Source organism: Arachis ipaensis, chromosome B7 (assembly GCF_059453495.1).
Source record: "Arachis ipaensis isolate K30076 ecotype BB chromosome B7, ASM5945349v1, whole genome shotgun sequence".
Taxonomy (NCBI): Eukaryota; Viridiplantae; Streptophyta; class Magnoliopsida; order Fabales; family Fabaceae; genus Arachis; species Arachis ipaensis.
In genome coordinates this window covers 103,110,754-103,134,100 of record NC_142442.1, presented here as the reverse complement: position 1 = coordinate 103,134,100, position 23,347 = coordinate 103,110,754, and the positions used below count along the sequence as shown (strand labels likewise).

Below are 23,347 nucleotides of genomic sequence, written 5' to 3'. Positions count from 1 at the left end.
TCCAGACAGCACAAAGCCTTCAAAAGATCTATGCCGATAATAGACGTAGTCCCTTAGAGTTTAATGAGGGAGACCATGTCTTTCTAAAAGTAACCCCGACTACTGGAATAGGTAGAGCCCTTAAAACTAAAAAGCTTAACCCTCGATACATAGGACCTTTCCAAATACTTAAAAGAGTCGGTCCAGTAGCTTATCAAGTAGTCCTTCCTCCATACCTGTCAAATCTTCATGATGTTTTTCATGTCTCGCCACTTAAGAAATATACTCCCGATGAGAGTCACATTTTACAACCAGAGATAGTACAGTTACAAAACAATTTGACGTATCAAGCATCACCAGTTCAGATCGTAGAAAGAAGTGACAAGCAGCTAAGAGGCAAAACTGTTCGCTTAGTCAAAGTAGCTTGGGGACAAAGAGGAGAAGAAGAGCACACTTGGGAAACTAGAAGATAAGATGAAAGTTGATTACCCGCATCTATTCTCAGGTAACTGAAATTTTGAGGACAAAATTTTCTTTTAGGATGGTAGAATGTAACAACCCCGGTTTTAGAGTACGCGAGATCTTTTCTGAAAGTATGGATTTCTCCGGAGGATCAGTAAGGGGAGAACCTCTGATATATCATCAAGTATCTCGATCCTCATTGTCATTACGTCTTCTTCAAGCTAGAACCTTTTTTTGAGGCAAGCTCGATAACGCAGTCACGAAGAACCTAGTCTTTAAACTGTATCGGTTAGCAGTTTTGATCCTATTTTTCGTAAATAATCTCAGTTTGACGAACCGGACTCGATTCATGAGAGAAGAGAGATAATAGGATAATATTATCATTATGTGAGTATTATAAGCTTCTTGAATAATATTACAAGGTTACCTGGTCAGTTTTGGTTAAAAATAGAAAATCAGTTTAACCGGGTTCACAGTTTACTAGTGCAGCTTAGCACCAGCACTCTCTAATGACTTTAGCAATGCTAAGGCCTCATTATATATGTTCTACTCTCATAATAAATATGTTACTAGTGTCATTTATGCTAGTAGCTCATAAAATAATTTTTAGAGATGTTTTTACAAGTGTTACGATACACCTAGTTTTAGTAGTTATACACCATAGATATTTTAATATTATTTTAATCCACCTTCAAGACAACCAATCACAACTCACCTTACACCACCAAAACCTCCAAGGCTATCTCATTTCTTCATTTTGGCCGAAAATAACAAGAGAGAAAAGAGAGAAACTTTCAGAACACTTAGTCTTCAAAGCTTGATTTTTTCTGAACTAAAACTCAAATCAAAACTCCGATTTTACCAAAATGATCCTCTCTTCTTCCTCTACATAACCATATAACATATCAAGGCTGTAAATAAGGTGATATGGTTGTCTCCCTCCCTCTTCAATTCAGTTTTCAAGGAAACATGCTTAAACATGTGTTTTCTTGATGTTCTTCCTTAGGAATCATGCTTAACTTGACTTGAGGGCTAAGAAACGTTAATTTCCAGCAAGTATAAGGTGAGATATCCCTTCCTAATGTGCTGAGTAATATTTGGTCAGTTGAGGGCTTTTGGATTTAAAGTTGTTCTTGATGTGATTTAGGAGGAAAAAGTGCTTAAGGACCACTTAAGGACATAACCGAATTAGGAGCAACAAAACCAGGTAGGGTTTAACGAATTTAATCTTAATTTATTGTGTTTGAGTTTTGTGATTATGATATGGTTTGGCTGTTCTTGAAATTGATTGTTTATATGAGTAATTCTTGTTGAAATTTTGGTGAAATTTTGATAAAATTTGATGAAATTCAAGCTATGAACTTATGTTCTTGTTGCTGCTGGAAAATGAAACCCTAAACCTTAAATTGGGGTTCAATTTGTGTTAAAATCCTGTGGAAAAGATGGGGTTTTAATGGCTGGAAATTTATTATGAATTTTGGTAAAAATCGGTTGCTTAAAAGATTGAAAAATGGGTAAAAACAGAGAAAGAATCTGAAGAATTTACGAAGAACACGAAGAACACTTTGAGTGTGATGAAGAACATTGAAGAACACATTTTAGATCATAAAAAGGGCAAGGTTGTAATTATTTTGGTGTTTGAGGAGTTATTTGGTAATTTTCAGAAGTTAGGGTGGTTAAAGTAGAAATATTAAAAGTTACGGGTGGTACAAAGTGAATTTTAAAGGTTAAAGGTTAAAGTGGGGTAATTTTCGAAAATTTAATGATAAAATAATAAATAAAAATAAAATATTATATAATAATATTTAATTAAAAATAATATTTTAATAAAAATAATAAAATAATGCTGAAAAGGCAGTTTTCTGTAAAAGCTTTAGAAAGACAACTTTAAGTGCATAATATCATAATTACCTTCATAAAACACTTAGGGAGTGGTAATAACATATTAGTGAGGCAAATATAAAGGAAAGATAAGAAGTTAAAGAAGAGATAAAAATCAAAGAAAAAGTCTGTAAGGTTTTAATGACAGAAAAACAGACAGAGACAAGTGAACGAACTAGGACAACTTAGTTAGTATTTGAGTTGAAGCTAGGGTTAGGTATTATATGAAAAGTTAAACTGTTTCAGTATAGACTTAATGAACCTATACTTGGGACAGGCTAACTATTCATACCGAAATTTACATAAGCTTTAAATACATACGTTAAGCAGAAAAAATCAGAGCAGAATAAAGAAACACAGGGTACAGAGTAACATAAAGAAATAACGAGAAAAAGAGTACTATAGATATAGAGGAAAGAGTAATCAGAGAAAAGTAAAGAGTTACAGAGAATAGAGTAACCAGAACAGAGTAAAGGGATACAGAGAAAAGAGAAACCAGAACAGAGCAAAGAGATAAAAGAGATGAGTGATACAATAAATAGATATTTGTTTTATGTGTATTTGTTGCTTGAGGTAACCCAAGAGATGTTTGTTTATTCATGTGTTGCATTAAGGCAACTCCAGAATTATTTGTATGCTCATCTACTGCATTGAGGCAGTCACATAGATAGTAGTACGACCACAGAACGTTTTCCAGTGCTACACAGCTATTGAGAGCTATACCTGCAACTGATAACCTGGGATCACTTGCAGAGGATATTAATTCATACACGGCTAGAATGCCGCACCTGTAAGGCAAGGATTGCTTACAAAGGATATGATTTCATACACGGCTGGAATGCCGTCACCTGTAAGGCAGAGTCTGCTTACAGAGGATATGATGCACACGTTAGTTAGTGAGAACTGTACCTATGCTGACTGGAAAACCATACCCGTTTCAGCTGCTTCGGGTTACGTCGGGAGCAGGTAGAAACCGACAGATGAGCTCATTACCTGTACTAAGGCTAGACATGCATCATACTTGGTTGTGCATTTCTTCCGTTATGTTTGTTGTATGAATGTATGCTTCCTTTGTGTGTATTCTATTCTCTGTGTTTGTGTTATTTTCTTGTATTCTTCTGTTTGTGTTCTGCTATCTATTTTTTCTATCTTCTCTATTTATCTGTATCTTCTATTTACTACTTTTTTGTATTCTGCTATCTATCTGCTAAACAACACAGAATTAATGAACTTAACTAATAACCTCGGCCCTACTAAGAACTCCCTAGTTCTTACCCCTTCTCTCTCCTTTCCCTCTTTAGATGAAAGTAAGAGTACCCTACCGTAGTTCGTTGATGATGGTTCTGCAAAGTGGATTCCGCTCTAGATAGTCTTCTGAGTCTAGGGTGAATCTCGTTCTCTGTTTATATGTACTAGCGGCTCAACAGGCACTAACATGCCTATTCAGCCGCTTTTCTATTATTTTTAAGAAATTAATTTTATTTTTTTGTTAATATATTATTTACTTTTCAAATTTATTAGATAAGTATTTATTTTATTTTAATATTGATGTGATCTTATTTATATCATATTTTGTTGAAATTAAAATTACTATAAAACACTTTAAAATGTTAAATTATAAAATCATACAATAAAGAGGTAATATAAAATGCTCATAGTTTAAAGTTCTAGGTAATATATAAGGTGAAATATTCGATAGAGTAAATTTTTATTCTCAACTATGATAAAATATACAAAAAGTATTTTCAGAATGATAATGCTTCTATTGTATTTCTTTAAAAGTTTTGAATGTCGTCTATTAATTTATAATATTTTTAATTTAATTTTTTAAATTTATTATGACAAAATAACGATATGATGAGGATTTTGTCCGCTAAAATTGTGAAAATATTTTTAAAAATTACTTTATTCATTGTACTTTATATATCGTACAAGATTTAATGTATAGGCAAAATGACTTAAAACGACGTGATTACATGTTTTAAATATATAGGGTACTAATCAGTTAGGACATCACCACATCTTTTACTTGAACAGCTTCATTGTAATGTGATTCCAGACCTATATTTTTAAAGAGCAATACAAATAATAAGCATAATTTGAATTCATAAGAGTAAAATTAGTTATCATGATTAAAGTTAACTTTTATGTTGCATATAAAGGTGATTTTAATTATTTTAAATTTGTTTAATTTTATTTTGAAACAGAGAATATTTTAAAAATAATATGCTTCTATTATATTTTTTTCTATTGATTTTTTTCAAAGTTTGAATATCATCCATTAATTTGTGACATTTTTAAATTTATTTTTTTAATTTATTATGATAAATTAATAATATGATGAGTATTTTGTCCGTTAAGATTGCAGAAATATTTTTTAAAAAATAGTTTATTTGTTAACCTCTAATTTATCTTTATTTTTTGTGTTTATATGTTAACATTTCACATTAGGAATTTATTACATATTTAATATTATTAATATATTTTTTAATAATAAATAATGTTACGTGTCTCATGATTATTATTATTGGCTGATATGGTAGCATTTTTTTATAATTGATATTTAAGATAGTTATTCAATAAAAATTGATTCAGTAACTCATATAAATATGTAAAGTGTTATCTATGTTTTTAATTTTAGAATTTGAAAATTATTTATCCAATTATGTTTGTAATATTTAATATAGTATTTAGATTTTTTATAAAATTATGGCCAGTTTTACGCTGATCAAATTTTGGCATTTTTTAAATTTTTAAATGGACAATAATTTTATAGTAAGAAGGATTAATTTTTATTTTTGCCATGTGTTTTTAAATACATGAGATGAAATATCAATATTTTTGTATTCTTCTTCTATCATTATATTTGTATTTAAGTCAGATTTCTCCTGGTTTTATTTTAAAATTATAAAAAATATATATTATTACCAAAATTTTAAAATATGAAAATATAAATTAAAATAAAAACTAAAAAAAATTAAATTAAAGTATATTAAAAATCATTATGTTACATTAATTTAACACAATATATAAATACTATTTTGATAATAAAATTATTATGTTTGACAACTTTTTGTAATTATCTTATAACGTAGTATTTTTGTATATAAAATGACTTCATTTATTTTTTAATATAAGAATACAAATGCATATTTTTTTTTTAATATTTTATCCCAAACATCTACATTAATTTGAAACATAAATATATTTTTTTTTGTAATAAATTTTAATAATAAAAGTTTTAGTTAAAGAGTACTCAATACTTCTTTTTATAATTTAGAGCAATAAATTTCTTTTCATTTCATAGTTATTACTTTTTAAAATATATTTAATCACTCAGATTTAAAAATACACATAGAAAAAAATAAGCGATATGTTAATTCTATTTGTTATTATTAGTTTTATGAATACATTGTTTATTTTAATTTTTTAATTATTTATATATTATATGATAAAGATGAAATATTAAAAAAAATTATTATTTTGTCCACTAAATTTATTTTATGAAATAGATTATGTAAGGATATACGAAGTCTACAAAAAATTGGATACCAAATTCTAGTAACTTTTTGTATTTTTTTATTAAGGAGTGCTTTGTTATATGTAATTTTTTTTTAATTTAAATAATAAGCATTAGAAATATATAAATAGTGTATATTAATTTAATTAATTTTGTTATAGAATACCAACCAATTATGTTACTATGACGTCTGTTTATTTGGACCAACTCCATTATCATGTGCTTTCAATCCTAGATTTTTCAAAGAGTAGAATACAAATATTAAGCAAAAATTAAATTTATAGTCCAAAAAAATTAAATTATCATAATAAATGTTAAGTTTTATGTTACCTGAAACAAAATGACGACGATGATGATGGGTGGCTTTGACCATTTGTCTAATTGTAGTTAATCCTGTACTTGGCAATGGATTTGGAATAGGAATTATATTAGTTGATATAATGTGATTTGAATTCCAATTATAGGTAGCAAGACGCAAAGAAGAAAAATGATTGCAAGAGCACGATTGAAAGTGAAACAGATATTTAAGATATTTAACTCTCTTGGGTAAAGTACGATTGAAGGTGCAGAATTTTTTTTATTGAAAGTGAATCGGTATTTAAATTGAGTACGTATTAATAGTTTTTCTATTGAAAGTGTTTCAGCTTTAAACTCTGTCGTGGGTTGAAAGTGAATTAGTTTTAAATCTGTCGTGGGGTAAAGCCAGTTTTTGAAAAAATAAAATGAAATAAAAAGAATTGAGTACGTAGTAGCAGTTTTTTATTGAAATCAGTTTTTAAGTTCTGTCGTGGGATAAAGCCAATTTTTAATAAAAAGAAAATAGGGATAAAATAGGAAGAAAGAATTGGATACCAAACTTCCGTATCCCCATTATATATTGGTATAGACTAAATTTATTTTATGAAATAGATTATGTAAGGATATACGAAGTCTACAAAAAATTGGACACCAAATTCTAGTAACTTTTTGTATTTTTTTTTATTAAGGAGTGTTCTGTTATATGTAATTTTTTTAAGTTAAATAATAAGCATTAGAAATATATAAATAGTGTATATTAATTTAATTAATTTTGTTATAGAATACCAACTAATTATGTTACTATGACGTCTGTTATTTGGACCAACTCCATTATCATGCGCTTTCAATCCTAGATTTTTCAAAGAGTAGAATACAAATATTAAGCAAAAATTAAATTTATAGCCCAAAAAAATTAAATTATCATGATACATGTTAAGTTTTATGTTACCTGAAACAAAATGATGACAATGATGATGGGTGGCTCTGACCATTTATCTAATTGTAGTTAATCTTGTACTTGCGAATGGAATTGGAATAGGAATTATATTAGTTGATATAATGTGATTGCTGATTCGTTGAATTCCAATTATAGGTAGCAAGATGCAAAGAAGAAAAACAATTGCAAGAGCACGATTGAAAGTGAAACAGATATTTAACTCTCTTGGGTAAAGTACGATTGAAGGCGCAGAAGTTTTTTTATTGAAAGTGAATCGGTATTTAAATTGAGTAAGTATTAATAGTTTTTTTTATTGAAAGTGTTTCAGTTTTAAATTCTGTCTTGGGTTTAAAGTGAATCAATTTTAAATCTGTCGTGGGGTAAAGCCAGTTTTTTAAAAAATAAATAAAATAAAATAAAAAGAATTGAGTACGTAGTAGCAGTTTTTTTATTCAGTTTTTAAGTTCTGTCTTGGGATAAAGCTAGTTTTTAATAAAAAGAAAACAGGGGTAAAATAGGAAGAAAGAATTGGATACCAAACTTCCGTATCCCTATTATACATTAGTATAGATATACTGTGAGACCAGCCAATGTCTGCACCCTGTTTGTACGTGAACTTTAACCTAAATCCTGTGTACAAAACTCCTGTTGTGTGGCTACTTGATGAGGTACCAGAGAGACGTTCTATGGCAATGTCTGATCGTGTAGAGGAATAGCAGATAATGTACTACCTTTTGATGACATTCCACCTGACTTGAGTTTTGAAGACTTAGAATGTACTTTCCCTTGCTTTAGTAGTTTAGAGGGACTAGGTGAGTATAGAGTCTAGGCTAGCCTAGGTTCCAGCTTAGGGACCTCTTGAATAGGTTAGGACCTGGGATGTTGTATGTATATATATGTATATAGTTATTATCTAGCTATATCTAGGGGTGTTCTAACTAAAAGTCTATACTCTAATAAAGGCTGGATCACTAAATGTTGTTAGCTGCTTGTGATATAGTTATGTGTGGTTGTTTATAACTGTTTTATCTGTTATCAGTTATGAGTTGATTATGAGTGATTCCGTCTATTAATCCAAACATTTTAAAAAAAAATACCTCACAAATAAACTACACTTTTAATAACGAATCAGGCTCATATGATAAATAATAGATAATAGTTAGGAAGACAAATTGGTAGCGCTCAGTTTCCAGTATGATCTAGACATATTGAAAATTGGGTTGTTACAGGAGTCATCCTTAATGTGCTCAAGGCGACTCAAGTGGTCTGCCACTAAATTCTGGGAACCACTCCTATCCTTAATTTCTAAATCAAATTCTTGCAGCAACAGTATCCAACGTATTAGCCTTACTTTGGACTCTTTTTTAGCTAATAAATATTTTAGAGCTGCGCGGTCAGAGTACAGTACCACCTTAGTACCAAGTAAATAGGCTCAAAATTTATCCAGAGCAAAAACAATAGCCCAAAGCTCTTTTTCAGTGATAGTATAATTAGACTGAGCAGCGTCTAAGGTCTTGCGTACATGATGTATCCAATGTATTAGCCTTACTTTAGAGCATTTTCACTGAGAGGACGGGATGTAGCCATTGACAATGGTGATGCCCAACATAAAGCTTGCCATGGAAGGAGTCTTGCGTACATGAAGAAGAAGACAGTAGGAAAGCAGAGGTTCAGAAGACAAAGCATCTCCAAAGCCTCAACCTATTCTTCATTACTTCATAACAAGTATCTATTTCATGTTCTTTTACTTTTTACAATTAAATCTGAGAATTATTGATATCCTGACTAAGAGTTACAAGATAACCATAGCTTGCTTCAAGCCGACAATCTCCGTGGGATCGACCCTTACTCACGTAAGGTATTACTTGGACGACCCGGTGCACTTGCTGGTTAATTGTGCGTAGTTGCAAAAGTGTGATTGTAATTTCGTGCACCAATCCCAATTAGTGACGACTGCTTCAGGTTGAGGGTAGAACCACTCACTTGCCTTTCCCTCAAGAGAAAATGGGAAGGCAGACAGCAACATAGTAGTCTCATCTGCACCATGACGCCTAGCAGTTGAACAGGCTGTCTAAAAATCCCTGAGGTGCTTGATAGGCTCCTGAGCAGGTAAGCCATGAAACTTAGGTATTAGGTTTACTAACGCAGTCTTCAGTTCAAATTCTGCAGCTAGATTTGGGTGACGCACTAGATACGGTTGCAGTGTAAAGTCTGGAGCTCCTTCTTCCTGGAGAATAATCCTTCTAGGCTCTGCCATATTACCTGCACGTAAATCAACAGTATCAGTAGAAGAGGAGCTTGTTTCTTCCTCAAATAGCGCTTCAGATTCTCTCTCAGATAAGACTGGTGAATTGGTAGTAACCACTTCACTACCCTCAGAGGCTAACCGACGCCGAGCTCGCCTAATACGTGAAATAGTTCTTTCAACTTCAAGGTCAAACGTGGCTAAGCTCGGATCAAGCAGCGAACGCGTCATTCAATGAAAGAAACATACAGCTCAGGGTAAATAAATAAAAATAAAATACCCAAATGTGAAAAATTAAAAATATTTACACCAACCAATAATTTAGCACACTATTGCAACTCCCCGGCAACGATGCCAAAAATTGATGCGGCGAAAATTAGCCGATTAAGAAATTAATATAGAAATAACGTTGCGAGTACAGTTCCTAATCGACGAAAATCCGCTTATCAATTTAGAAGGGTTGTCACAAAATCAGAATAAAAATACTGGGAGTAGGAATCCCAAGTCGTCTCCCAACGAGTTGACAAAAGAGTGCTATCTTATCAGTCAGGAATTTTCTGAGAAATTTTAAGAGTTGGAGAACAGAAGAATAAATGATTGTAAATTAAAGCAATGTAAATTAAAAGAGATTTATGTATTCAGAATAAAATGCCTTGACCAAGGGAAGATTAATTGGAAGTTCTATCCTTGTTGGATTTTCCCAAGTGGAATAGTAAGAGGTTGTTGTTTTCACTTAGTTAACCCTTACTAAATAAAGGAAAGTTAAGTGATTGAGCTAACTCTTATTCGCAAGTCCTAATCCTCTCCTTATGGAAGGATTAGCGTTAGTAAATAGAGAGTTTGCCAACAACTTCCAATTCAACTAATCACTTGAGCATTTCAACTCAAGGGTCTCCTTTTAATCAACCCCCAAGTCAAGTTGGGAGTCTACTCCATTGACATGAATACAACGTTCACGGGCATATAAGAGGAATAAGAAGAAGACATGATAAATTAAATAAAATAATAACTAAAAATTAATTAAAGGTAAAAGTAATTCTTTGCATTAATAAATCTCAAAATGCAACATCCTTATCTGAACAGGGCTAATGGGCAATTAAAAGAGTAAAGGAATAAGAAAGCAAACTAGAATAGTAGTAACTTCAACAAAGGTAGTAACTTTTCTCAATATCCAAAGCAAAAGCATCAAAAGCATAAAAAACTAGAAATCTATGAATGTGAAGAAAACCTAGAGGAAGTGTGATTTTTCTCTAAGATTCCAATCTAAAATCTAAAAACTATGCGAATGAGAATGTGTGTTGAGTCTCTGCTCGTCCCCTGGCTCTAGTATGTGTTTCTGGGCTGAAAACTGGGTCTAAACTTGGCCCAAAATCGCCCCCAGCATTTTCTGTGATTTCTGCAGATAGTGCACGTCACGCGTACGCATCGCTGATCAACTTTGCGTCTCACGCGTACGCGTCAGGCACGCGCACGTGTCGCTGTGCGAACTTCGATTCACGTGCACGCGTGAGCCATGCGTGTGCGTCGCTCCTTGCTGGTTATCTCTTTTATTTCTTGTGCTACTTCCTTTTTTGTAAGTTTCCTTTCTATCCTTTAAGCCATTCCGGCTCTGTAAATCCTGAAAACACTTAAGGCACAGATCACGGCATCGAATGGTATAAAAGGGAATTAAAAATATACAATTTAGAGATCTAGGAAGCAAGTTTTCAATCATAGAACAAAATCTGGGAAGGAATTGTAAAATCATGCAAACTGTATGAATAAGTGTGCAAAGACTTGATAAAAACCACTCAAATTAGCACAAGATAAACCATAAAATAGTGGTTTATCAGAGCGTTTGGGAATCGGCCAAGTTATAGTTTCGGTTTCTTTTATACAATATGTAATGTTTCTAGACACTTAGGCTAGTTGACCTTAAGATAGGATTGAATGTTTTGGGTGTATGTCTAATTGTATGTGATTTTGATGTTTGGGGATAACTTGTATGATGGTGATGATGATATGGAGCTTTGGTAAGAGAAATATATGAATTTGATGATGACTGTTGGTGTTCATACCCTGGGTTGAGCTATCCAACCTGGGCTGATTGAAGACAAAGCGACCGACCTCTTCAAGTCAAAACACCCGACCTCTTCTTTAAAAGAGTTCGGCCAAATCACCACGAGAAGCCCAAGAAGGCCCAAATAAAGGGACATAGTCCAATCTAAAAGTAGCTACAGCCTAGAAAGATAAAGGCTGTTCCCCTTAAAGATAAGATGACTTCACTCAAAGATAGGATAAGATAACTAACTTATCTTATCTAGAAAGGTCAGTCCACACTTCTATAAATACACTGGAGCACCCAGGTATAACTCATACTCTGGTTCTACTAAAAAGCTGCTTAAAGCCCCATGCTAACTTAAGTATCAGAGTCTCTTGCAGGTACTACCACCCTCTGGTGATGAAGGATCAGCAGCACCACCAAGTCCAACAAGTCGGACACGACAGCTCCGGCCACCATAGCAGATCTCATCCGAGATCGACCTTCAGTTTCAGGTAACCCTCGGAACATTGGCGCCGTTCCCGGTGAACCTGGAAGTCATCCCATCATCATGGCAGACAACCTTGACAACAATCACAGCTCCGGTTTAGAAAAAAAACCCCGCTTAAAAACACGGATGCCACATCAAAAGATGTGCCTCAAAACAAGGGGATAAACAACCCTCCAACACAGAAATCTTGGAAGCCATCCGAGAACAACAAGATCGTCTCAAACAGCTCGAACAGGAGGCTGAACACCAGCGCAAAGCCGAAAGAAACCTACGGAGAGAAACTAGGCGATGCCAAGAGTTAGAGGACAAGTTCCTAAAACTCAAGGCCGACCTTAAAATCAAAACCATTTAGCCTGGTCACGATGATAGCTCCCACAAGGATCAAGATCCCTTCACCAAAGAAATCATGAAAGCTAAATTTCCAAAGGATTTCAAAGCTCTGGACATGATCCCATACGACGGAACCTCCGATCCAAGCCATCATCTCAGCAATTTCAGAAGCAGAATGTATCTCACCGATGCCTTGGACGCTATTCGATGCAAAGCGTGTCTTCACAACTACATGGAAAGATTCAACAAAGCGTGTCTAGACATACAGAGTTTGCCAACAGAAGCAGCCATCATGGGTCTCATCAATGGCTTGCGAGAAGGACCTTTTAACCACTCCATATCAAAAAAGCATCCCACATCTTTAAATGAGGTACAGGATAAGGATAAAGTGTCCAAAAAAGAAAAAGATCAACACGAAGAGAAGTCTAAAAAATACCACAATTACACCCCTCTTCAGGTGTCTCTTGTGGATGTTTACCGAGAAATATACCACACTGAGAAGATCCCACCACCTCGCCCAATCAAAAGCAAAAAAGGAGGAGGAAATCGGATAGAATACTATGAATTCCACCGAATCTACGGACATCCTAAATTGGCAAGAGAAGGGCGACTTTATCGGTACTTAGCCAACAAAGCGGATGAACCTAGAAAAAGAAGAAGGGACGAAGAGGTGGGACGAGTTGAACGACCACCTCACACTCTGGAGAGACATGTTCACATGATAAATGGAGGATTCACAGGAGGAGAGATCCCAAAATCATCTCGTAAAAGGAACTTTAAAGAAGTATATCATGTTGGGGAAGGAGAGAGGCCGTCCGACCTCCCTACTATTACGTTTACCCAAGAAGACGCAGCAGGCATCGTCCCGGGACATGATGATCCCATGGTCATTACTATCATATTAGCCAACGCTAATCTCCATCGTACACTGGTAGACCAAGGAAGCTCCGTGGATATCTTGTTTAAATCCGCCTTTGACAAACTCGGCCCACAAGATAAAGAGCTCAGAGCATATCCGAATAGCTTGTTCGGACTAGGAGACACTCCAATCCAACCACTTGGATATATCTTATGACACACGACCTTTGGAAAGGGAGCCCAATCAAGGACACTCAATATAGACTACATCATAGTCGACGTGAGCTCAGCCTACAATGCCCTAATAGGTCGGACAACACTGAACAAGGTGGCCGCAGTAGTTTCAACCCCACATCTATGCATGAAGTTCTCCACTCCAGAAGGGATCGCCACGATAAAAGGAGACCAGAAAACTGTACGGCACTGTTATAATGAAAGTCTGAACCTTAAAGGAAGAGGAGAAGAAATCAACACTAAGGAACTTCGCCCACAACCTGAAGGCTAGATCAAAGAAGTCCAGATCGGAGATGCCCTGGGTAAAACAACAAATATTGGGGCAACCTTAAAAGAAGATGTAAAGGAGCCTCTGATACAATTCCTAAGGGATAATGCCAACCTCTTTGCATGGAAGGCCGCAGACATGCCAGGCATAGAACCCAAACTAATGTGCCACAAACTGGCGGTATACCCAGGATCTCAGCCAGTGCAGCAAAAGCGTAGGAAGCTCGGACCGAAAAGATCTCAAGCTGTGGAATAACAGGTACAAGCCTTACTAGAGGCAGGATTCGTAAGAGAGGTCAAGTACCCATTATAGCTAGCCAACATTGTCTTGGTAAAAAAGTTAAATGGGAAGTGGCGGATGTGCACTCACTACACTGATCTCAATAAAGCCTGCCTAAAAGATCCTTATCCACTCCCAAGTATAGACACTTTAGTGGATGCCTCCTCTAGATACAAGTACCTCTCATTCATGGATGCTTATTCAGGATACAATCAAATCCCGATGTACCCACCTGATTAAGAAAAGACCTAATTCCAAACCCCAAAAGCAAATTACTGTTATGTCGTCATGCCATTTGGACTAAAAAACGCAGGAGCTACCTACCAAAGATTGATGAACAAAGTCTTCGCAGACCATATTGGGAAACTAATAGAGGTATATGTGGACAACATGCTGGTAAAAACACAAAGTGAGGAATCATTACAGTCCGACCTCACCAAAGTGTTTGACACAATAAGAAAGCATGGTATGCGACTTAATCCCGCAAAATGTACTTTTGTGGTAAAAGCTGGCAAATTCTTGGGCTTCATGCTCACACAGAGAGAAATTGAGGAAAACCCGGATAAATGCCGGGCCATACTCAACATGAAAAGTCCGACCTGCGTCAAAGAGGTACAAGAGCTCAACAGAAGACTAGCATCCCTGTCCAGATTTCTAGCCGAGTCAACCATAAGATCTCTCCCCCTTTAAGCAACATTAAGGAAGGGAAAGAGATTTGAATGGACAGCAGAGTGCGAGCAAGCCTTTCAAGATTTCAAAAAATTCATGGGACAACCACCCATTCTTACCCGACCACGGGAAGGAGAAGCACCTGTATTATACCTTGCAGTAGGAAATCGGGCAATAGCTTCAGCACTAGTCAGAGAAGACCAAGATGGGCAACAACCCATATACTTTATCAGTAAAGCTCTCCATGGAGATGAACTGAACTAGCAAAAGATAGAAAAATTTGCCTACACTCTCATACTCACTTCTCAACGACTTCGCCCATATTTTCAAGCTCACACCATCAAGATTCAGACCAACCAACCCATAAAAGGTATTCTACAGAAGACAGACTTAGCTGGAAGAATCCTACAGTGGGCAGTCGAGTTATCTGAGTTCGATCTTCAATATGAAGCCCGGACAGCCACCAAGTCACAATATGTGGCCGACTTCATTGCCGAGTACACTGACACTCCGGGAACTCCTACAAAATGGAATCTTTATGTTGACGGCTCTTCAGATAAAACTGGGAGTGGTGCAGATGTGATAATAGAAAGAGATCAGGGAACCCAAATCGAACTCTCCCTAAAGTTTGAGTTCCCTGCTTCAAACACTCAGGCCGAATACGAGGCATTGCTAGCTGGTTTGAGGCTGGCAAAGGAGGTTGGAGTTCAAAAGCTTATCATCTTCAGTGATTCACAAGTAGTCACCTCACAAATAGTAGGGAGCTACAAAGCTAAGGACCCTACCATGAAAAAATACCTGCACAAAACCAGAGAACAGCTCGGACAACTTAGAGAATATGAGGTCCACCATATACCTCGGGAACAGAATGCTCGAGCTGATGCACTATCAAAACTAGCCAGCACCAAACCAGGGGACAATAATAGAAGCCTCATCCAGGAAATACTGCAGAACCCATCAATTTCGGAGGAAGAAAAAGTCCTAACCATATCAGGTCAGGACTAAGGGTGGATGACCCCTATAATCAACTATCTCAAGTCAGAGACACTCCCCACAGATAAGAAGGAGGCGAAGAGGCTAATACGAGAGGCACAATACTACACCATAATAAGCAACATCCTATATAGGAGAGGGGTTTCGACACCCCTATTAAAATGTGTACCGACCCCCAACACAAAAGAGGTTTTGGAAGAAATACACAGTGGTATATGTGGCAACCATCTTAGAGCAGGAGCTCTCTCCAAAAAAGTACTCCAGCCGGATTCTTCTGGCCGACTTTACCAAAAGAAGCGACAGAATTCGTCAAGGCATGCCCACCATGTCAGAAGCATGCCATCTTCCATATCGCCCCACCAGAGGAGCTCATCAGTGTAGCATCACCTTGGCCGTTCACAAGGTGAGGACTCGACCTCATTGGACCCTTTTCCCAAGGATCGGGACAAGTCAAGTTCCTCATTGTAGGGGTAGACTACTTCACAAAATGGATTTAGGCAGAGCCCCTAGCTAATGCCACTGCTCAAAGAAGTCAGAAATTCTTGTATAGAAACATTATTACAAGGTTTGGGGTTCCTCACTCCATCACTACAGACAATGGCACTCAATTCACCGACACAGGTTTCTGGAAATTGGTAGCTGATTTGAAAATAAAACACCAGTTCACATCCGTAGAACACCCACAAGCCAACGGGTAGGCAGAAGCTACCGATAAAGTCATATTAGCTGGGTTAAAATGGAGACTGCAGGACACAAAGGGAGCTTGGGCCAAAGAGCTCCCACAAGTCCTATGGGCATATCGAACAACTCCGCACTCCACCACAGAAGAATCGTCCTTCCGATTGGCTTACAGAATGGAGGCAATGATCCCAGTAGAGATCTAGGAAGGATCCTAGAATGATCCTCTACAATGAAGAAGCCAACTCCCAAATTCAAAGGGAAGAACTTAACCTACTTCCAAAAGTCCGAGAAAAAGCACGGATTAGAGAGGAAGCGTTAAAGCGTCGAATGGCCTCAAGATACAATCAGAAAGTAGTCCAACGAAGTTTCACCAACAACGACCTCATCTTAATCCGAAATGACATCGGAGCAGGTCGATCAGGAGAAGGAAAGCTAGCAGCTAACTAGAAAGGACCGTACCGAGTTGTAGAGGTATTGGGAAAAGGCTACTACAAGGTGGCCAACCTCGAGGGGCGAGAGCTACCAAGGTCATAGCATGCCTGCAACCTAAGAAGGTACTATAGTTAGGAGGTAATAAAGATCTTAGGTCAAAGCGCACTCTTTTTCTTGAAAAGGTTTTTTAATGAGGCACCAAGTCAAGATCTACAGAAATGGCCCGACTTAGAAGGGTAAGTACCTGCATGTACATATTCTTGTTTATATGGCTATTTTTTATTTGAATAAAGTTTTTTAGATTCTCTACAAAGTTTTTTTACCAAGACGCATTAATCTGAACGCAAGTATTCATCACCCGATTTCGACAAGGTCGGCAAAATGAAAACCAAATTCGTCGTCCGATTACAAAGCTACAGGTCGGAAAGATGAAAACCAAATTCATCGTCCGATCACGACAAGATCGGCAAGATGAAAGCGACAAAATAGATTAATGCAAGAACATATAAAAAGTAATCCATAGAAAGAGGCCTGACGAGGTCTGAGTAAAAATGGATTACTAAAAATAACTTAAGAAGGTTCAACAAAAAAGAAGTCAGACCAAACCGATCAAAGCGACAAAGTTATAAAAAGTAATCCATAGAAATAGGCATGACGAGGTCTGAGTAAAAATGGATTACTAAAAATAACTTAAGCGGGTTCGACAAAAAGAAGTCGGACCAAACCGATCAAAGCGACAAAGTTATAAAAAGTAATCCATAGAAAGAAGCCTGACCAGGTCTGAGTAAAAATAGATTACTAAAAATAACTTAAGAAGGATCGATAACAGAAGTTGGACCTATGAAAGGCCCGCGCTAGAAGGGACACAGTTCTGCCCAAAAAGCCACGACTCCACGACAAGGCCTCTTTCAAAATTGTTTAGACTAAACTAAAAAGGTTCTATGTGAACACTAAAAAGTGGTCGAACAAAATTAGCCCTAAAGATCATCTTGACTAAGCAGAAAGTGAGAAAACACAAGGCAATCAAAAAGAGGTCGGACATCAGAATACCAACACTCCATTAAGATCTACAAAAATGGAAAGATATCTAAAAGATAACAAAGCCATCATTAAAAACTCAGAAGGCGACCTGAAAGAGGACCTCAAGAGTTCAAAGTATTTTGCTTTTCTACTTATAAAGTTGCATAAGAAGCAACTAAAAGTCAAGAGGGTCAAACCATAAACAAAGTTACAAAACACAGAGTTCAAAAGCCCACAAATCGGGCTGTACAGATAAAATAAGGAAATCATAAAGGGTTCAGAGCTTCCACAGTAGTAGCATTAGTAGCTGAAGGCGGACAAACGATCTTTATGGTGATGCCGGAGGAGGCCCGTCATCTTTGTCATCCGGAGCAGGCACTATCTTGCCATCTTCCACCACATTGTCCAAGCTGAAGAGAGTAAGATTAAGTTCAGGAGCAAGAACTCTGACCTGTGCCTTTATGTTTTCATAAGCGCTTGTCACAGTATCTACAAGATGACTCTGCAGATCGGTGTAATCTACGTGGGCAGAATCAAGCCTCCCCCTCAGATCCAACACCTCAGCATAAATGCGGGTATAACTCTCCTTGTGTTTCTTAACCATCTTCTCTGCCAAGTTTGCAGCCGCCTCAACCCTGGTAGCCTGCGCCTTTTCCTTCTCCAAATCCAATTCCAGCTTAATCACCCTGGCATCAAGCTCATCATTCACCCCATTTATCCTATCGATGTCTGACTTGGCATCTGATGAGCGGATAATTTATACGCTTTTTTGCACTATTTTTACATAATTTTCAGTATGATTTAGTTAGTTTTTAGTATATTTTTATTATTTTTTAAATAAAATTAACATTTATGGACTTTACTATGAGTTTGTGTGTTTTTCTATGATTTTAGGTAATTCCTGGCTGAAATTGAGGGACTTGAGCAAAAATCAGATTCAAAGGTTGAAGAAGGACTGCAGATGTTGTTGGATTCTGACCATCCTGCACTTAAAGTAGCTTTTCTAGAGCTACAGAAGTCCAAATGGTGCGCTCTCAATTGCGTTGGAAAGTAGACATCCAAGGCTTTTCAGAAATATATAATACTCCATACTTTTCCCGAGTTTAGACGACGCAAATTGGCGTTCAATGCCAGCTCCCTGCCCTATGCTGGAGTTAAACGCCAGAAACAGGTTGCAAAGCAGAGTTAAACGCCAGAAACAGGTTACAAACTAGTATTCAACTCCAAGGAAGACCTCTACACGTGAAAGCTTCAATGCTCAGCCCAAGTACACACCAAGTGGGCCCCGGAAGTGGATTTCTGCATCATTTACTTATTTTTGTAACCCTAGTAACTAGTTTAGTATAAATAGGACTTTTTAGTATTGTGTTAGACATCTTTGGACATCTTTTGATCATATTTTGGATTATCTTTTGATCCTTTGATCACGTTTTGGAGGATGGCCATTCGGCCATGCCTGTACCTTGTTCTTATGTATTTTCAACGGTAGAGTTTCTACACACCATAGATTAAGGTGTGGAGCTCTGCTGTTCCTCATGAATCAATGCAAAGTACTATTGTTTTTCTATTCAATTCAAGCCTATTTCTTCTCTAAGATATTCATTCGCACACAAGAACATGATGAATGTGATGATTGTGTGACGCTCATCATCATTCTCACTTATGAACGCGTGCCTGACAAACACTTCTGTTCTACATGCAAACAAGCTTGAATGCATATCTCTTAGCCTCCTGATCTACGATCAAAATCTTCGTGGTATAAGCTAGAATTATTGGTGGCCATTCTTAAGATCTGGAAAGTCTAAACCTTGTCTGCGGTATTCCGAGTAGGATCTGGGAAGGGATGGCTGTGACGAGCTTCAAACTCGCGAGTGCTGGGCATAGTGACAGACACAAAAGGATTACTGAATCCTATTCCAGCATAATCGAGAACCGACAGATGATTAGCCGTACGGTGACAGCGCATTTTTGACCATTTTCACTGAGAGGACGGGATGTAGCCATTGACAACGGTGATGCCCCACATAAGCTTGCCATAGAATGGAGTATGAAGGATTGGATGAAGGCAGTAGGAAAGCCGAGATTTAGAAGGAACAAAGCATCTCCATACGCTTATCTGAAATTCTCACCAATGAATTACATAAGTATCTCTATCTTATTTTATATTTTAATTATATTTTAATTATCAATTCACCATAACCATTTGAATCTGCCTGACTGAGATTTACAAGGTGACCATAGCTTGCTTCAAGCCGACAATCTCCGTGGGATCGACCCTTACTCACGTAAGGTTTATTACTTAGACGACCCAGTGCACTTGTTGGTTAGTTGTGTGAAGTTGTGACAAAGGACTAAAATTATGAACGTGTGTATTAAGTTTTTGACGCCGTTACCAAGGAATGAACGATCACGATCTCCCACACCAAGTTTTTGGTGTCGTTGCCGGGGATTGTTCGAGTTTGGACAACTGACGGTTCATCTTGTTGCTCAGATTAGGTAATTTTATTTTAATTTTAAGCTTTTTGTTTTTATTATTCTTATTTTCGAAAAAAAATTTAAAAAAATAAAATTATTTTCAAAAATAAATTATTCTATGACTTCATAATTTTTAAGAATGAATTCTAGAGTTTTAAGAGATATGTTGAATCCTGGCTGGCTGTTAAGCCATGTCTAATCTTTTGGACCAAGGTTTCACTTATCCTTAAGAGAAGAGCTTCTTTATCTTCCTCAGTAATTTAGCTGTTGTATGTAATGATTTGCTAAAGCTTGGCTGGCCATTGGCCATGTCTAGTGTTTTGGACCGGAAATTTGAGTTGACTTTTTCAAAAATTTTTAAAATTTAATTGTTTCTTATGAATCAAATCAAATTTTCAATTTAAAAATTCTATCTTTTTCAAATCTCTTTCAAAATTCAAATCTTTTTCATTTTTCTTTTATGATTTTCAAAAATTTGAAAATTATTTCCAAAAATCCTTTTCTTATTTCTATTTCATATTTTCAAAATTAATGTTAACAATTAATGTGATTGATTCAAAAATTTTATGTTTGTTACTTGCCTAGTAAGAAAAGTTCAATCTTTAAATTTTAGAATCATATCTTTTTGTTTCTTATTAGTCAAGTAATCAACTTTAATTTTCAAAATCAAATCTTTTTAAATTTCTTTTTCAAAAGCTTTTTCAAAATAAATTTCAATCACATCTTTTTCAAAATCAATTTCAAAATCTTTTCTAACCTCTTATCTTTTTAAAATTGATTTTCAAATCCTTTTCAAACTAATCCTATCTTCTTATGTGATTCTTATCTTTTTCAAAACCACCTAACTACTTTTTTCTCTCTAATTTTCGAAAATCACCTTCCTCTTTTTCAAAATTCCTTTTTAATTAACTAATTGTTTTAAATTTTAATTTAATTTAATTTAATTTTTCTTTTTTTTTTAAATTTTCGAATTCTAACCTTAATTTTAAATTAAAAACAAAAATATTTTTATTTTAATTTATCTAATTTTTGAATTCTTCCCTCTCATCTCCTTCTAATTATTTATTTATTTACTAATACTTCTCTTCATCTCAAAATTCGAACCCTCTTTTCCTCTTGGTGTTTGAATTTCTCTTCTTCTATTCTTTTCTTCTTCTACTCACATAAAGGAATCTCTATACTGTGACATAGAGGATTCCATATTTTCTTTTCTGTTTTCTTCTTTTTCATATGAGCAGGAACAAGGATAAAAACATTCTTGTTGAAGTTGACCCTGAACCTGAAAGGACTCCGAAGAGGAAGCTAAGGGAAGCTAAAGCACAATACTCTGGAGAAAATCTGACAGAAATTTTTGAAAAAAAAGGAGACATGGCCGAAAATAATAACAATACAAGGAAGATGCTTGGTGATTTTACTGCACCAAATTCCAATTTACATGGAAGAAGCATCTCAATCCCTGCCATTGGAGCAAACAATTTTGAGCTAAAACCTCAATTAGTTTCTCTGATGCAACAGAACTGCAAGTTTCATGGACTTCCATTAGAAGATCCTTTTCAATTCTTAACTGAATTCTTGCAGATCTGTGATACTGTTAAGACCAATGGGGTTGATCCCGAGGTCTACAGGCTTATGCTTTTCCTGTTTGCTGTAAGAGACAGAGCTAGAATATGGTTGGACTCTTAACCTAAAGATAGCCTGAACTCTTGGGATAAGCTGGTCACGGCTTTCTTAGCCAAGTTCTTTCCTCCTCAAAAGCTTAGCAAGCTTAGAGTGGATGTTCAAACCTTCAAACAGAAAGAAGGTGAATCCCTCTATGAAGCTTAGGAGAGATACAAGCAACTGACCAAAAAGTGTCCTTCTGACATGCTTTCAGAATGGACCATCCTAGATATATTCTATGATGGTCTGTCCGAATTATCTAAGATGTCATTGGACCATTCTGTAGGTGGATCCATTCACCTAAAAAAAACGCCTGCAGAAGCTCAAGAACTCATTGACATGGTTGTAAATAACCAGTTCATGTACATTTCTGAAAGAAATCCTGTGAGTAATGGGACGCCTCAGAGGAAGGAAGTTCTTGAAATTGATACTCTGAATGCCATATTGGCTCAGAATAAAATATTGACTCATCAAGTCAATATGATTTCTCAGAGTCTGAATGGATTGCAAGCTGCATCCAATAGTAGTCAAGAGGCATCTTCTGAAGAAGAAGCTTATGATCCTGAGAACCCTGTAATAGCAGAGGTGAATTACATGGGTGAACCCTATGGAAACACCTATAATCCCTCATGAAGAAATCATCCAAATTTCTCATGGAAGGATCAACAAAAGCCTCAACAAGGCTTTAGTAATAGTGGAAGAAACAGGTTTAGCAATAGCAAGCCTTTTCCATCATCCACTCAGCAACAGACAGAGAATTCTGAGCAGAATCTATCTAGCTTAGCAAATATAGTCTCTAATCTATCTAAGGCCACTTTAAGTTTCATGAATGAAACAAGATCCTCCATTAGAAATTTGGAGGCACAAGTGGGCCAGCTAAGTAAAAGAGTCACTAAAATCCCTCCTAGTAGTCTCCCAAGCAATACAGAGGAGAATCCAAAAAGAGAGTGCAAGGCCATTACCCTACTTGGTGTGGCCGAACCCAAAGAGGAGGAGGATGACGTGATCCTAGTGAGGAAGACCTCCTGGGACGTTCACTGACCAATAAGAAGTTTCCCTTTTAAGGAACCAAAGAAATCTGAGGCTCATCTAGAGACCATAGAGATTCCATGGAACCTCGTTTTACCATTCATGAGCTCTGATGACTATTCATCTTCTGAAGAAGATGAAGACATTGCTGAAGAGTAAGTTGCTCAATATTTAGGAGCAATCATAAAGCTGAATGCCAAATTATTTATTAATGAGACTTGGGAGGATAAACCTCCATTGCTCATCAAGGAACTAAATGCCTTGGTTCAGCAAACTCTACCTCAAAAGAAACAGGATCCTGGTAAATTCCTAATCTGCTGTAACATAGGCACCATGACCTTTGAGAAGGCTCTGTGTGACCTGGGGTCAGGAATAAACTTAATGTTACTCTCTGTAATAGAGAAACTTTGGATCTTTGAGGTGTGAGCTACCAGAATCTCTTTAGAGATGGCAGACAACTCAAGAAAATAGGCTTATGGACTAGTAGAGGAAGTGCTAGTAAATGTTGAAGGCCTTTATATCCCTGCTGATTTCATAATCCTAGACACTGGAAAGGATGAGGATGAAT

At 36.1% G+C, this 23,347-nt stretch overlaps 1 non-coding gene across 1 annotated transcript; it reads right to left on the bottom strand.

Moving 5' to 3' along the window:
- Positions 1-21,852: 21,852 nt before the first annotated feature.
- LOC148553575 (small nucleolar RNA R71) lies at positions 21,853-21,960 on the bottom strand. Its single transcript, XR_015893399.1, has one exon. It is a non-coding gene; the product is annotated as a small nucleolar RNA R71 (small nucleolar RNA).
- Between the last annotated feature and the right edge of the window lie 1,387 nt (positions 21,961-23,347).